At 40.3% G+C, this 14,712-nt stretch overlaps 1 long non-coding RNA gene across 1 annotated transcript; it reads right to left on the bottom strand.

The window, feature by feature from the left end:
- Positions 1-5,708: 5,708 nt before the first annotated feature.
- On the bottom strand, positions 5,709-10,621 carry LOC132869329 (uncharacterized). Its single transcript, XR_009650933.1, has 5 exons — positions 8,739-10,621; positions 8,591-8,655; positions 8,444-8,514; positions 8,277-8,335; positions 5,709-8,168 (listed from the first exon to the last, which is right to left on the bottom strand). It is a non-coding gene; the product is annotated as an uncharacterized LOC132869329 (long non-coding RNA).
- Between the last annotated feature and the right edge of the window lie 4,091 nt (positions 10,622-14,712).

The following is a 14,712-nucleotide window of genomic DNA, read 5'->3' as shown; positions in this document are numbered from 1 at the left end:
GCGAGGGCCTTTCTGTGTGGAGTTTGCATGTTCTCCCCGTGTCCGCGTGGGTTTCCTCCGGGTGCTCCGGTTTCCCCCACAGTCCAAAGACATGCAGGTTAGGTTAACTGGTGACTCTAAATTGAGCGTAGGTGTGAATGTGAGTGTGAATGGTTGTCTGTGTCTATGTGTCAGCCCTGTGATGACCTGGCGACTTGTCCAGGGTGTACCCCGCCTTTCGCCCGTAGTCAGCTGGGATAGGCTCCAGCTCGCCTGCGACCCTGTAGAACAGGATAAAGCGGCTACAGATAATGGATGGATAATTTATTTTAGTCAGTGAATCAGATATTTAGTAAATATAAATCACTTTTCCTTGTGAAATTTATTTGGATTTACGAAATATTTTTGGGCTACACAGCTCATCATATGGCATGCTATTAGTAACTCCAACACATTTTAAAGGAGAACTGAAGGCAAATTTTTTATTATCAAAATTCTATTTATCTCATTTTATTAAATACAGGAATGCATGTTTGATCGCTATTTTGTCGCTGCTATGGCAAGTTATGAGTGTTTGAAATATGCTCTGTAATATATCAGTTCGTATGTCAAAGCAATGGCCGTAAACGAGATTCGCTGAGACCTGTGCGAGACATCGTAGGACGGAAGTAAAACATACAGTGGAAATCAAAGTGACTGACGTCTGTCAACGTTGTCAAAAGACGCGCGCGCCCTCTTTCGAATGCTGACGTAATCGAGCCGGAAGTTTTGTTTGTTTCGATAGCAATCAGGAAAGTTTGAAAAAAGTCGGCAGTAATCATCATTTAAACTCATTTTTGTGCAATATTTTGTTTGGAAAACAGTTTTCAAAATGGTGGCACTGACACCTGGCTGACACTTCACGTTTCGAAGTCTCGCACAAGTCTCGTGAAGATCACGCGGATAAGCGACGCCTGCCGTGGACCAAACGAACTCAATTCAACATGGCTAAAAACCGAACAGGCCGATAAGTATAATATTTAATTTCAATTAGTTGCCAATACGAGTCACGATATAAGGTTACTAAAACCAAAAACGTAATTCAATAACACGTTAATTAAGAAATAAAGCAAGTTTAAAAATGACTTCAGTTCCCCTTTAACTGTTGCTTTTATTACTATGTACTTATTTTTTCTGTTTAAATTCAACTTATTAAATACTTTTTAATCAAAATTGTAGTAGTAAAATCTATTGTTATATTACGTCACTTTGTTGCCACAATTTTTTTAAGTAACTTAAGGTCAAACTTTTTTAGCCTAAATTAAATCGCCATGGCCCCAACCAGGCACTTACAGAAAATGCTGTACGTGCATGGCATGACGTCTGACTTTCATGCTAATAAATGTGATATATTTCTTTGTCTCACAAGCTTCCTATCTGACCATGGTAAATACCGTAAACAGTGCTCCTCATTTATTCTGCTGGTACCTCGTATAGTGAAGGCTACATCAGGGGGCGGAGCCTTTTCTTACAAAGCCCCACAGTTATGGAACAGCCTTCCAAGTAGTGTTCGGGACTCAGACATAGTCACAGCTGAAAACATATCTGTTTAGTCAAGCCTTGTGTTAATGGTGTTTATGAGGTAAAGGAGTAGATCTGGAGGATCCTCAGACAGAGTGTTTTGGTAAACTGGGATGTATGGATGCTGTCAGTCCCCACTCGCTTGCTCATTCGAGTTTGTTGACGGTGTAGTGGCTGCTGCTTTATGTCCCGGGGCTCCCTCATGCCTGTGTTACCTTCTGGCTCTCCCCTTTTAGTTATGCTGTCATAGTTAGTTGCCGGAGTCCCTGCTTGCACTCAGCACAAAATGTATACTGTTCCTACTCATCAGGTGACATTGGGCATACCTACCCTGTTGAAAAATAAATGTACTTTATTGTATTTAAAGTATATTCATATTTTCAATAGTATATTGAAAATGTACTTACAACCCCGATTCCAAAAAAGTTGGGACAAAGTACAAATTGTAAATAAAAATGGAATGCAATAATTTACAAATCTCAAAAACTGATATTGTATTCACAATAGAACATAAACAACATATCAAATGTCGAAAGCGAGACATTTTGAAATTTCATGCCAAATATTGGCTCATTTGAAATTTCATGACAGCAACACATCTCAAAAAAGTTGGGACAGGGGCAATAAGAGGCTGGAAAAGTTAAAGGTACAAAAAAGGAACAGCTGGAGGACCAAATTGCAACTCATTAGGTCAATTGGCAATAGGTCATTAACATGACTGGGTATAAAAAGAGCATCTTGGAGTGGCAGCGGCTCTCAGAAGTAAAGATGGGAAGAGGATCACCAATCTCCCTAATTCTGCGCCGACAAATAGTGGAGCAATATCAGAAAGGAGTTCGACAGTGTAAAATTGCAAAGAGTTTGAACATATCATCTACAGTGCATAATATCATCAAAAGATTCAGAGAATCTGGAAGAATCTCTGTGCGTAAGGGTCAAGGCCGGAAAACCATACTGGGTGCCCGTGATCTTCGGGCCCTTAGACGGCACTGCATCACATACAGGCATGCTTCTGTATTGGAAATCACAAAATGGGCTCAGGAATATTTCCAGAGAACAGTATCTGTGAACACAATTCACCGTGCCATCCGCCGTTGCCAGCTAAAACTCTATAGTTCAAAGAAGAAGCCGTATCTAAACATGATCCAGAAGCGCAGACGTCTTCTCTGGGCCAAGGCTCATTTAAAATGGACTGTGGCAAAGTGGAAAACTGTTCTGTGGTCAGACGAATCAAAATTTGAAGTTCTTTATGGAAATCAGGGACGCCATGTCATTCGGACTAAAGAGGAGAAGGACGACCCGAGTTGTTATCAGCGCTCAGTTCAGAAGCCTGCATCTCTGATGGTATGGGGTTGCATTAGTGCGTGTGGCATGGGCAGCTTACACATCTGGAAAGACACCATCAATGCTGAAAGGTATATCCAGGTTCTAGAGCAACATATGCTCCCATCCAGACGACGTCTCTTTCAGGGAAGACCTTGCATTTTCCAACATGACAATGCCAAACCACATACTGCATCAATTACAGCAGGGGTGTCAAACCTGATCCATAAAGGGCCGTGTGGCTGCAGGTTTTCATTCCAGCCATGCAGCAGCACCCTGATTTGGCTTATTCAATCAACTGACACACCCACCCTTTAATCAAGGGTGGGTGTGGCTGCAAGTATTTGACTGTGTGAAGACAGTTCAGTTGATTGAATGAGCCAAGTCAGGTGTGCTGCTGCATGGCTGGAATGAAAACCTGCAGCCACAAGGCCCTTTATGGATCAGGTTTGACACCCCTGAATTACAGCATCATGGCTGTGTAGAAGAAGGGTCCGGGTACTGAACTGGCCAGCCTGCAGTCCAGATCTTTCACCCATAGAAAACATTTGGCGCATCATACAATGGAAGATACGACAAAAAAGACCTAAGACAGTTGAGCAACTAGAATCCTACATTAGACAAGAATGGGTTAACATTCCTATCCCTAAACTTGAGCAACTTGTCTCCTCAGTCCCCAGACGTTTACAGACTGTTGTAAAGAGAAAAGGGGATGTCTCACAGTGGGAAACATGGCCTTGTCCCAACTTTTTTGAGATGTGTTGTTGTCATGAAATTTAAAATCACCTAATTTTTCTCTTTAAATGATACATTTTCTCAGTTTAAACATTTGATATGTCATCTATGTTCTATTCTGAATAAAATATGGGATTTTGAAACTCCCACATCATTGCATTCAGTTTTTTATTTACAATGTGTACTTTGTCCCAACTTTTTTGGAATCGGGGTTGTACACAAATTGTACTTTTTGTAAATATATAAAAAGTATACTAACAGCACGCTTTCACGCTAACACTTTTAACACACTTTAAAATAATTATACTATATTACACTTTATAGAAATATATTATACTAAAATAGACTTTAAGTGAAAGTTATGTGTAATTTAGCACATAAAAGTACAATAAATACACTTCAAGTTGCACTTTTCTACAATTTAATTACAATTATTTAGTACAAAATTAGTTGTTCCAAAATAGCATGCCTCAAGTTAACTAATCATAAACACACTTGAAGTATATTGATGATTAGTGTGGCTTCAAGTACACAAAAGTATGCTAAATTTTAGTACACTTAGCACATTTATTTTTCACCAGGGTAACAACCTGTGTTTTCTCTCTCTTTCTCTTCCCCCTCTGTCTGTCCCTCTGAGGACAGATCCTGAGGTCGAGATGCTGACCTCTTCTGATGCAGAAGATGCTGGACATTTTCCGAGATGCTGATGCAGGAAACATGAGGTGATTGGGCCAAGAATGGAACATGTGGCTGGTATGAACTTAAGACTCCCAGCGGGTACTCTGAGGGCAGGACCTGGCTGAACCACTGCTTTACCGATGTATCCAGAGCCAGACAGGTGCTCCAGACTTTGGCACTCAGATAGGGCTTGTCTCCATCCAATGTCTGCAGTCTGTACTGGGGGACAGTGAAACAGATTTTGCCCGTGTTCCTTGAAAAGTTCATGGTAACAGCAGTGAATGGCATTCATCCCCAATAATGCAGGGACACACATCTTCTGTTGACTCATGGTTGGGTCCAGCGAGTCCCTAAACACCAACACCCCTATTTTCAGAAGCAACTTGCCCAACACTTCCAAATCAAGCTCAATGTAACCTAGATAAGGGATGGACAGCCCATTAGCTGCTTTGAGCTGTAACCAATCGCATGACTGCATCTTCTCACTAGTTTGTGGTTCTATCCATTGCCGAAAGAAGCTCTCAGTCACCATTGTTACCATGGAGCCAGTATCAAGGAGGCAGCACGTAGGGACACCACCAAGACGAATAACAATGACTGGGCAGTTTCCAATTAGATGAATAGAAGTAGACAAAGTTTTATTCTCTTCTTAGCCCAACCAACCCCCTCCCAGTGCCGAGCTCCCAACACCAGAGGGCACTAGTTTCCCTGCTGCATCCCACTATTGGCGACTACCCCAGTCTGCTCCCCACTAGGTAAGTCACCCTGTGTTGCAATAGCCTGTCCCCCTGGGGTTATAGTCCTGCAGAGCCTAGCGATGTGACCTGCTTTGTTACAGCAGAGGCAAATGGGTTTCCCATCTGCCTGGAATTTATAAGGCCTAGGCTGAGCAGAGATGGGCCTATGAATAGATCTGGGAGCACCCTGAAATTGTCCCAACTGGGTTAAAATGGTGTCTAACTGGGCTTGCTGTTTGCGTAGGCATTCCTTCAGCTCGATAAACTCAGGGGCAGTGCTAACTGTAACTGCATTTGTGTCAGCCTCATAAGAATTACAGGAATAAGCGCGGGCGCGAGGTGTCTGTGCACGCCTATTAAGCCAATCAAAGGCCTCACTACGTATATCCCTGAAACTTAGGCGCTGGTTATTAGAAATTTTATCTAATAGGTCACCCTGAAGTTTATCGTTATGAAGGCCTTCCACAAACTGGTCACGAAGGACGCGGTCTGAGTGTTTTAGATTGTCATCCTTATCTTCTATCCGCTCCATTAACTCCATTAACCCATGGGAATACTCCCTAACAGATTCACTTTCACCCTGCCGGCGGTGATAAAACCGGTGGTATAAACCATTAAGAGACTTCGAGCACCTAAAATTCTTTTTTAAGATCTCAAAAATTTTCTGGGGGTCATTTCGATCTGCAGCTGAACTAAACTTGATTTCATGCTTAGCCTCTCCATCTAACAAGTCACACACAAACAAAACCTGTTCAAATTTAAGCCTAGGATGTGCTTCTAATGATCTGCTAGCCTCCTCAATCCAGTCCTGTACAGACATATTATCAACAGACATTTTCCCAGAAAATCTTGGGCATTTCCTTTCACGTGGTACACATACAAGGCGCTCAACTGGAGTTGCGTCAACTACATTACTGGATGGGACCTGGGGAGAGTCGGATGAGGTTGAAGACCCTTCCACACCCCTAAGACACTGATTATCAGCTTTAAGCTGACTCACCATCTCAGTCAATGCCCTAACCTGGTCTTCAAGGGTCTCTTCAGAGGACATAATGACTGGATCGAAGCCAACTCCAAACCCGGTGAGTGCTGATTGTTCTTCTCTGTAACTACTGTTTTTCCCTTTTACTAAATGCCTAACTGACCACCTCCAAAAATAATAAAAATAAGTTTGATGATAAAGCAAAAAGAAAAAGAAACAAAAAGACAACTAAGCAAATTTATACACAACCTCTTGATCCTGCTGGCTACGCCAAAATGTAACCTGAACAACCTTACGTTTATCCTAGGTCAGAATCAATTGAACCAATGAGTACAAAGACTCACTATTCCCCCACTATGGCTATTCAACTGAATGAATAAAGCAAGAGGCTGTGTACAAAAATAAAACACTTTTTTTTTTTTTTTATTTGCTACCAAATACAAACAAATACAAAGTAAAAAGGACAGAATGAAACAAATCAATACATACACATGACATACAACAGAAGCACTGACGTAACTAACAACAATTTCAAAGGCTGGACAATACTACTAATATGTTAACAGAGATGTAACAGAACACATGAAGACAAATTCGACAAAGATAAACAAGAGCTATATTGCTGTATAGAGGAGGATGGGTGGGGTTGATTAGGGGTAATGAATGTGCATATGAGATAGAGGAGGGTAGGTGGGGGAGATTTGGAGGGGTTTTGGGCCTTGAATTATGGGTGGAGGGACAGTGTGTATATGTTGGGGGGGAGCGGGATATGTGAAAGTAAGCACGTGTGTGTGTGTGTGTGTGTGTGTGTGTGTGTGTATATAAGCAGTGCTGGTCTGTGTCGGGCCAGGGAGAAGGAAACTGGATCATAATGAAGGAGAGAGGGGGAGGGGGAGTATTATTTTATTTGCTAATCATTTGTGTTAGCAAATTTTTTATAGATAGAAATTCTAAAAATAATAGTTATTTAATAGTTAATTATGATGACTACCTGAGCACCTGTTATGGCTATGGTGCCAGCCCCCCCTGCCCAAGCTGATTCATGATGGGACGACAGAGGGGAGGGGGAGGTACTGCATGAGGCAGGGCTCCGGGCCCCGACGCCCCATGCACCGACGCCCCATGCACCGACACCAGCCCCCCATAGCCTCCGCACAACACGCCCTACCTATCCTATATATGACTGTATATGACAAGAATGTGTGCCTTCTCTAAAATGTACTGCATTAAAAGAAGAGATGTATTTGCATTAAAAGAGGCAAGGAGTGCAGCGAAGCACTTTAAAACACTTTAATAATTGATATCTTTTTTTAGTTAAGCAATGAGCCACAGGATGTTATCAAAAACACTGCAACGGGCCAAAGCCCCACTATTAGTATGAATTGCCTTATAAAACAAACAAATCATTCAAATATACAAATAAAAAAAAAATCACCCCTAACAAGGGCACACACAATAAGCTATAAGGGGCGAGGGGGAAAAAGACAAAAAGAGCCAGCCGGAAAAGAAAGCCCACAGGGGCGCAGCAAGATCTTACACTACACTGCTAAACTACTATATTCAGCTCAGCAATACACCACACTCAGGCAGCAAATGTACTACACCACTAAGCACTATGACTAAGGTAACTATGCACCACACTCAGACAACAAGTATACTATATCACTTCAGTGCTATCGTCAGTTTAAATCCACTACACTCATCCCGAGGGTCACAGTCACAGTATATCAACAAACTCACCCACCACCCAGGCTGGTACGACCAGCGTATGCACCAAGCCCAAGTGGCAGGGATATTATGCTAGTTCACTACACACATATAGAACTTCGTAGCACCACACCACACAGGCTTGTATGACCAGCACACTTGCCAAGGCCGAATGGCATAAGCTAAGAATAAGCCCTCACAACCTCTTGTGCTTCCCTGCCCCGGCTGACAAAAGTGGGAAAAGGGAATAGACCTCGCCGGATAAATATACAAAATAAGGAAATAAACAAATAAACTAAACAAAAGTGGAGGTGGTTTTACACACGCTTACAACACACTATAACAAGGCATTTCACTGTGGGTCTTATGCTGATGGCGATTAGACTACCCTACAGGGCATTAAACAGACCCACATTAGCTTTTAAAGTAAACCTTACAATGGGAAAAACAGTGACTACAATAGGCTCCTGCAATTAACAAAATATCTCAATTAATCACCTGTTCATCAAGCTAACATTCACATAATACATTTAAACATGTTAATATACATAAAACTCATATAAACATTAAGCTACCTGTTACTGTTACGCTGGCATCATACCATACAGGCAGGAACAGTCTTTGGCACGATTAACTACAAAACAATTGCATGTTCACTACCGTGACATTCATACTATCATAACATTCATACATTTCCCATTTCTATTCAAATAGTTAGACTTTATTAAGACATAACATTTACCTTCTTATAATCCCCACTACGCATACCAGTAGACTATCCTTTTCCACTTAGACGTCGCGTGGGTCAAGGAACTACAAGTTAAAATGCTCGTGATTAGCAAATGAGCTCCACTAAGTATTATGAACAGCAATGAACATGTTTTGATACCTTTGGTGCTGTGCTGTTAGAGACTGCTATCACAAGCCAGGAAAACAGCCGGACTTGCTTAAATACTGCGGGGTAGATAAACATGAGTAAACCTGCGTTCTATGTTGATTAACGTAGCATAAACTGTATTAAAAGAGGTTTCCCTTACCCGCTCTACGTTATATCACCGCTGGCAAACGCTGCATGCCAACAGTGCTCTCACCACTGCTGCACTGTTAGGTTTCAGACAATCAATGGGCCCGTGTTACAGGCTAAACTAATCTACCTGCATTTCCTCCTCACGTGAGACAATTGAATGTCAGGTGACTCGCTAAACTCCGTTTCTACCCATGTTCCTGATTAGGTGTGGCTAATTACATGGCTTGAAGGCTTCTCCCACTCCCACCCATCACACTAATATAGTAATTTTTACGATTAAAATGATTCATATAGGTAGCGGTCTGAGTGAATGACCTTGATGTCCGTAACGTCACAGCAGGAAGTCTATCAGTCTCATCACCATTTCCACTATACTAAAACACAGAGCTGACTGCAACGCCGATCCTCTATTTTGAGCTAATTTGTTGCCATGCCACGCAGATATGTTTTTGGCGGGTGCAGCAACATGACAGAAGGTGGATTTATGTTCCATTCATGGCCCAAGAATGTTCAAACTGCAAAGATTTGGACACGTTTTGCGAGAAATTCATGGGCACATTTTACTGAAGACTTGTACAAAACCTCTGATCTGTTGAGGAGCATTGGCTATAAGCCTGTTTTGAAAGAGGGTGCAGTACCAACAATTAAAGGAAAATAAAACTACAAGAAAAGGAAAGCAAGATCAGTTGCACCAGTTCTCCCGGAGTGTGAGCCGAGCAGTAATGGCGGAGTACTCAGTATGGAGAAAATGGAAAATGAGTGGACCAGTCATCAGATTTCTCCGCTAGATATGCTTGCCTCAGCAGCAATATCTCACCCTTATGTGAAAGAAGTGAATGAACAAAGAACTGAACGTCAGATTGTTTCAAAACAATCGGCCACAAGATCGGCCTTCAAGAAGCGAGAACACAGACGGGTAAGATGCGACTCTCATTTGGTTACATCGCAACAAAAACAACAACACTCGTTGTTTACCTGCATTTAGATTAATACATGTAACTTGTATTGTGTGTTTAAGTTACTGGTATAAGATTATTTAATTTGCTTCAGAATGTGATTGTCTCAGTTCATCTGATTATTTAATTAGCTTTTTACATTTTATCAGTAAAAATGCATGCATGTACATGTATGTTGCATAAGTTATAACACCCATCCTGTTTTAATGAGAGTTACATGGGACTGTCAGTTCAATTCCATCCAATTCTCTAGATGGCTTTGTTCTCTGGCTTTATTTCTTAAGGTGGGGGCCTCTGTGGCCAACGTGTTACTATCGGATTCACTTTCTGATGGTTCGAACTGATACGGTTCTACATGTATTGCAGTAGCGTGCACACACTCCAATTTCAGGACTATCACAGTCAGATGGATTACTATCTGAGGAATCCGAAGAATCGCCAATAAATCCAAATGAAGAGGCCATTGCAACCACTCTCGCCTGCCGAGTCTGGCTTTGGTCTATAACTGTCAAAGGCCTCGGCCTTAAAACCGGTTACCACAGTGACATCACGCACTCAGGCATGGCTGGCTCAGCGGAGCAGCTCGAATGCCAACTTTGTGGTCAGTTTTAACTCTCAAAAATATATTTTTTTATTCCCATTTATGCAGCATACAAGACTCAAGGATGGAGATACTATCCACTCAGAAATGTATTTAAAAATAAAGGTTCTGCATATTTCCTTTAAGGTACAAAACACTTAAGTTGTCTACTAGTAGTGTGCATGAGGTAAACGTTAGGGCTAGAAACCTAATAGTATACCTAGAAGGGTAATTGCAGTATACTTCAAAACTAAAAAGTGGACTACATGTATATAACCAGTAACTAATAGTACAGTATATTTCCAAAATGCTATAAAGTATACTTCTTAAACTAAAAAGTGGACTAGAAGTGTGTAATGAGTAAACCAATAGTATATTTCCAGTATTCTACAAAGTATACTTTAGTAAACTAAAAAGTGGACTAGAAGTATAAAACAAGTAAACTCATAGTACTGTATATTTCCAGTACACTATGAAGTGTGCATTTGTAAACTAAAAAGTGGACTACAAGTATAGAACTAGTAAACTATTAGCATATAACTTTATTTGTGGTATACTTGCAGTACAAAATAAAAAATACTAGTTGTATACTCAGAGTTTACGTCTCTTAGACTTGAAGTATACTTTTTATAAACTAAAAGTGCACCAATTTAGTCCCAATAAGTATTAGATTAGTTTACTTACAAGTATACTGTAAGTACATTGATATCAGTATACTTAATACACAAAAGTATACTTATGGAAATACACTTTAACTTTACTTAAGTATACTTAATAAAATTAACTTGAAGTATACTTCTTTTTGATAAAGTAGGGAATAACGCACTTAGCTTTTAAGTGTAATGAGACAAATCCTACTGCCCCCCATGTATAAAAGCTAAAAACGTATACTGCTTTTAACAGCATGTTACCTGAGGAATAAAATATTACTTGAATACAGTTTACTTGAGAACGCAATGTGCCGTAACTGCATCTCATTATTACTCACCTCACTCTGCAGTCACGACTTGCTAGCTAGCTCGTTAAGAGGGGGGAGGGGGTCAGGAAAGCTGGTAAGAGTAGATTAGATGGTATGATAAAAGAACATTAGATACAATGTACAGTGTTATACTTCAGAAAGTCACATGAAAGTGTGACACCGAGCCGACCAACCGCCTCTTCAGTCTTTCCCATGCTTGTAGTCCAATAAAAAGACAACACACACTGACTTTGAATCACTATAGAGTTTAATTTTGATTTACAGTGCAGTAAAGTTAGCACGTTAAATTAACAGTAACACAAAACAATGTTCAACTACACAACTTGGTCACAAATTGTTCGTCAGATAACAATATTTAAACACGTCTTACCTTTAGGAAACTGGCAGTCCATGAAATGCTGAAGTGTGTGGCAGACATTGATGGCTGTGGCGCAAATGGCCTTGACCGGAAGTGTAAGGTGATTAAAAGTAAATACCTCTCAACGAGTAAAATTCATCGATTTCCTGCATCTTTGACTTTCAAACTAAAATGCAATTAAATTCTGCTCATTTCTTCACAGCTGATTTTATTCAAAACGAAAAAACTGAGTAAAATGCAATCATCAAATCGTTCGAGTTTGTTGTATTCAGCTCAATATGATGCCAAGCTGCATAAAGTCTTTTTTATTATTTACAGGTTACTATTATTTATTTACTAAATATTAATTAACCCGAATCCCAGTTTTTACAGTGTCGTTTCCTTACATTTTGATAAAAAAATAGAAAATATTCTACACAGGTACAAACCAAAATGAATCTGAGACCAATTATGAATGCGAGTGATGTAGCTGAGTTTGAGGAACTGTCCAAGCCAGAATGCAGTTCTTTCCAGGGGCCACGCCTATTTCTGCATCAGATATGGATACTGGGAGGACTAATCGTGTCTTTGCATTACACCTCTACTAGCCTGATCTGTAATGGCATCTTCCGAATATTTCCCAGATTATTATTATTTTTCTCATCTCATCTCATTATCTGTAGCCGCTTTATCCTGTTCTACAGGGTCGCAGGCAAGCTGGAGCCTATCCCAGCTGACTACGGGCGAAAGGCGGGGTACATCCTGGACAAGTCACCAGGTCATCACAGGGCTGACACATAGACACAGACAACCATTCACACTCACACCTACGGTCAATTTAGAGTCACCAGTTAACCTAACCTGCATGTCTTTGGACTGTGGGGGAAACCGGAGCACCCGGAGGAAACCCACGCGGACACGGGGAGAACATGCAAACTCCGCACAGAAAGGCCCTCGTCGGCCACGGGGCTCGAACCTGGACCTTCTTGCTGTGAGGCGACAGCGCTAACCACTACACTACCGTGCCACCCTGTACACATCAAAATAAAAATATGCCATTTCTTCAGGAATATAGTGTAACACACAATACAGTGTGCATAATATACAGTAATGCAAGCTGATTCGACAGGACACCTGAACACTTCTGGATGGAAGAAATCAGCGCTAAAAAAAAGTCGCTAATCACATAATGAGCATCATCATGTTGACGATTTGTGTTGTGCACAATTTCTTAACAATAAAATTGCATTAATAATAGTTTTCCACCGTGCTGTGACTTTCCACAACGTGCAATCATCGCATTGCTAACAAAATGAAATACAGAATATAATCAGAGGTTTTGAATTTCTTAGTGTGTGTGTGTGTGTGTGTGTGTGTGTGTGTGTGTGTGTTGCTTTTAACAATACATAATGTCACAAAGGAGCTATGGAGACATGAGCTTAATTATATCCGTGACCCAATTACTAAAACACAAACAGTAAGTTATATTAAGAAAGGAAACAGAAAAAAAAATTATCAGCTTTGAATTTGTGGTATAACATTCCATCAATTGAAAGTACTTTCACGTCTGATGTTTATCCAGGATTATTATGACACCAAGAGTGCAAATAAAGTCTTAATTGGTGGGTTTCTTAGCCTTTTTGTACCCTTTCAGTATGACCAAATTTCCTCCTGGTCAATTACAATTTAATATAAAGTCAACATTTCTTTTTGGCCATAATATGCTTAATTAGCATACTGGGTTGAACAGGAATGTATAATATATTATCTCATTACAGTGGCACCTGTCAAGTGGTGGGATATATTAGGCAGCAAGAGAACCGTCAGTTCTTGAAGTTGATGTGTTGGAAGCAGGAAAAATGGGCAAGCGTAAGGATCTGAGTGACTTTGACAAGGGCCAAGTTGTGATGGCTTGATGACTGGGTCTGAGCATCTTCAAAATGGCACATCTTGTGGGGTGTTCCTGGTATGCAGTGGTTAGTACCAAACAAAAGTGGTCCAAGGATCCAAAGGATAACCGGTGAACTGGTGACAGGGTCATGGGTGTCGAAGGCTAGCCCATATGGTCCAATCCAGAAGAACAGAAGAGCTACTGTAGCACAAACTGCTGAAAAAGTTAATGCTGGCTAAAACAGAAAGGTGTCAACATTAACTTTTTCAGCAGCTTGTGCTACAGTAGCTCTTCTGTAGGATTGGACCATAAGGGCTAGCCTTCGTGCCCCATGCGAATCAATGAGCCTGCAAGACTGAAGAGGCAGTCGGTCAGCTTGGTGTCACAGTTTCATGTGACTTTCTGAAGTATAACGCTGTATACCATATCTAATGCTCTTTTATCATACCATCTAATCTACTCTTACCAGCTTTCCTGATTCCCCCCCCCCCTCCCTTAACGAGCTAGCTAGCAAATCGCGACTGCAGAGTGAGGTGAGTAATAATGAGATACAGTTACGGCACATTGTGTTCTCAAGTAAACTGTATTCAAGTAATATTTTATTCCTCAGGTAACATGCTGTTAAAAGCAGTGTACGTTTTTAGCTCTTATACATTTTCTTTTTGGGGGGGCATTAGAGTTTGTCTCATTACACTTAAAAACTGATTGCGTTATTCCCTCCCTTAACAAAAAGAAGTATACTTAAGTTAAAGTATATTTCCTTAAGTATACTTTTGTGTACGAAGTATACTGATATCAATGTACTTACAGTATACTTGTAAGTAAACTAATCTAATACTGCTTGGGACTAAATTGGCACACTTTTAGTTTATGAAAAGTATACTTTAAGTCCAAGAGACATAAACTCTGAGTATACAACTAGTATATTTTTTTATTTTGTACTGCAAGTATACCACAAGTAAACTTATATACTAATAGTTTACTAGTTCTATACTTGTAGTCCACTTTTTAGTTTACAAATGCACACTTCAAGTGCACTTAAACGTAAGGTACAAATATTTTAATACTTTATTCCACTTTTGTTAAGTATATCCTGATCAAAAGTTTAAGTATAAGCTTAATATACTTAGACTTTTCTCTATACTTTTCAGTATAAACCAAGTATACTTATGTATAACTTTATTAAGTATATTTCTGATAAATAAATAAAAAGTCAACTGAAAGCCTACTCTCTTATTTTT

Source organism: Neoarius graeffei, chromosome 20 (genome assembly GCF_027579695.1).
Source record: "Neoarius graeffei isolate fNeoGra1 chromosome 20, fNeoGra1.pri, whole genome shotgun sequence".
NCBI classification, from domain to species: Eukaryota; Metazoa; Chordata; class Actinopteri; order Siluriformes; family Ariidae; genus Neoarius; species Neoarius graeffei.
The sequence above is the reverse complement of the archived record's forward strand: the minus strand, read 5'-3'. Positions and strand labels throughout refer to the sequence as shown.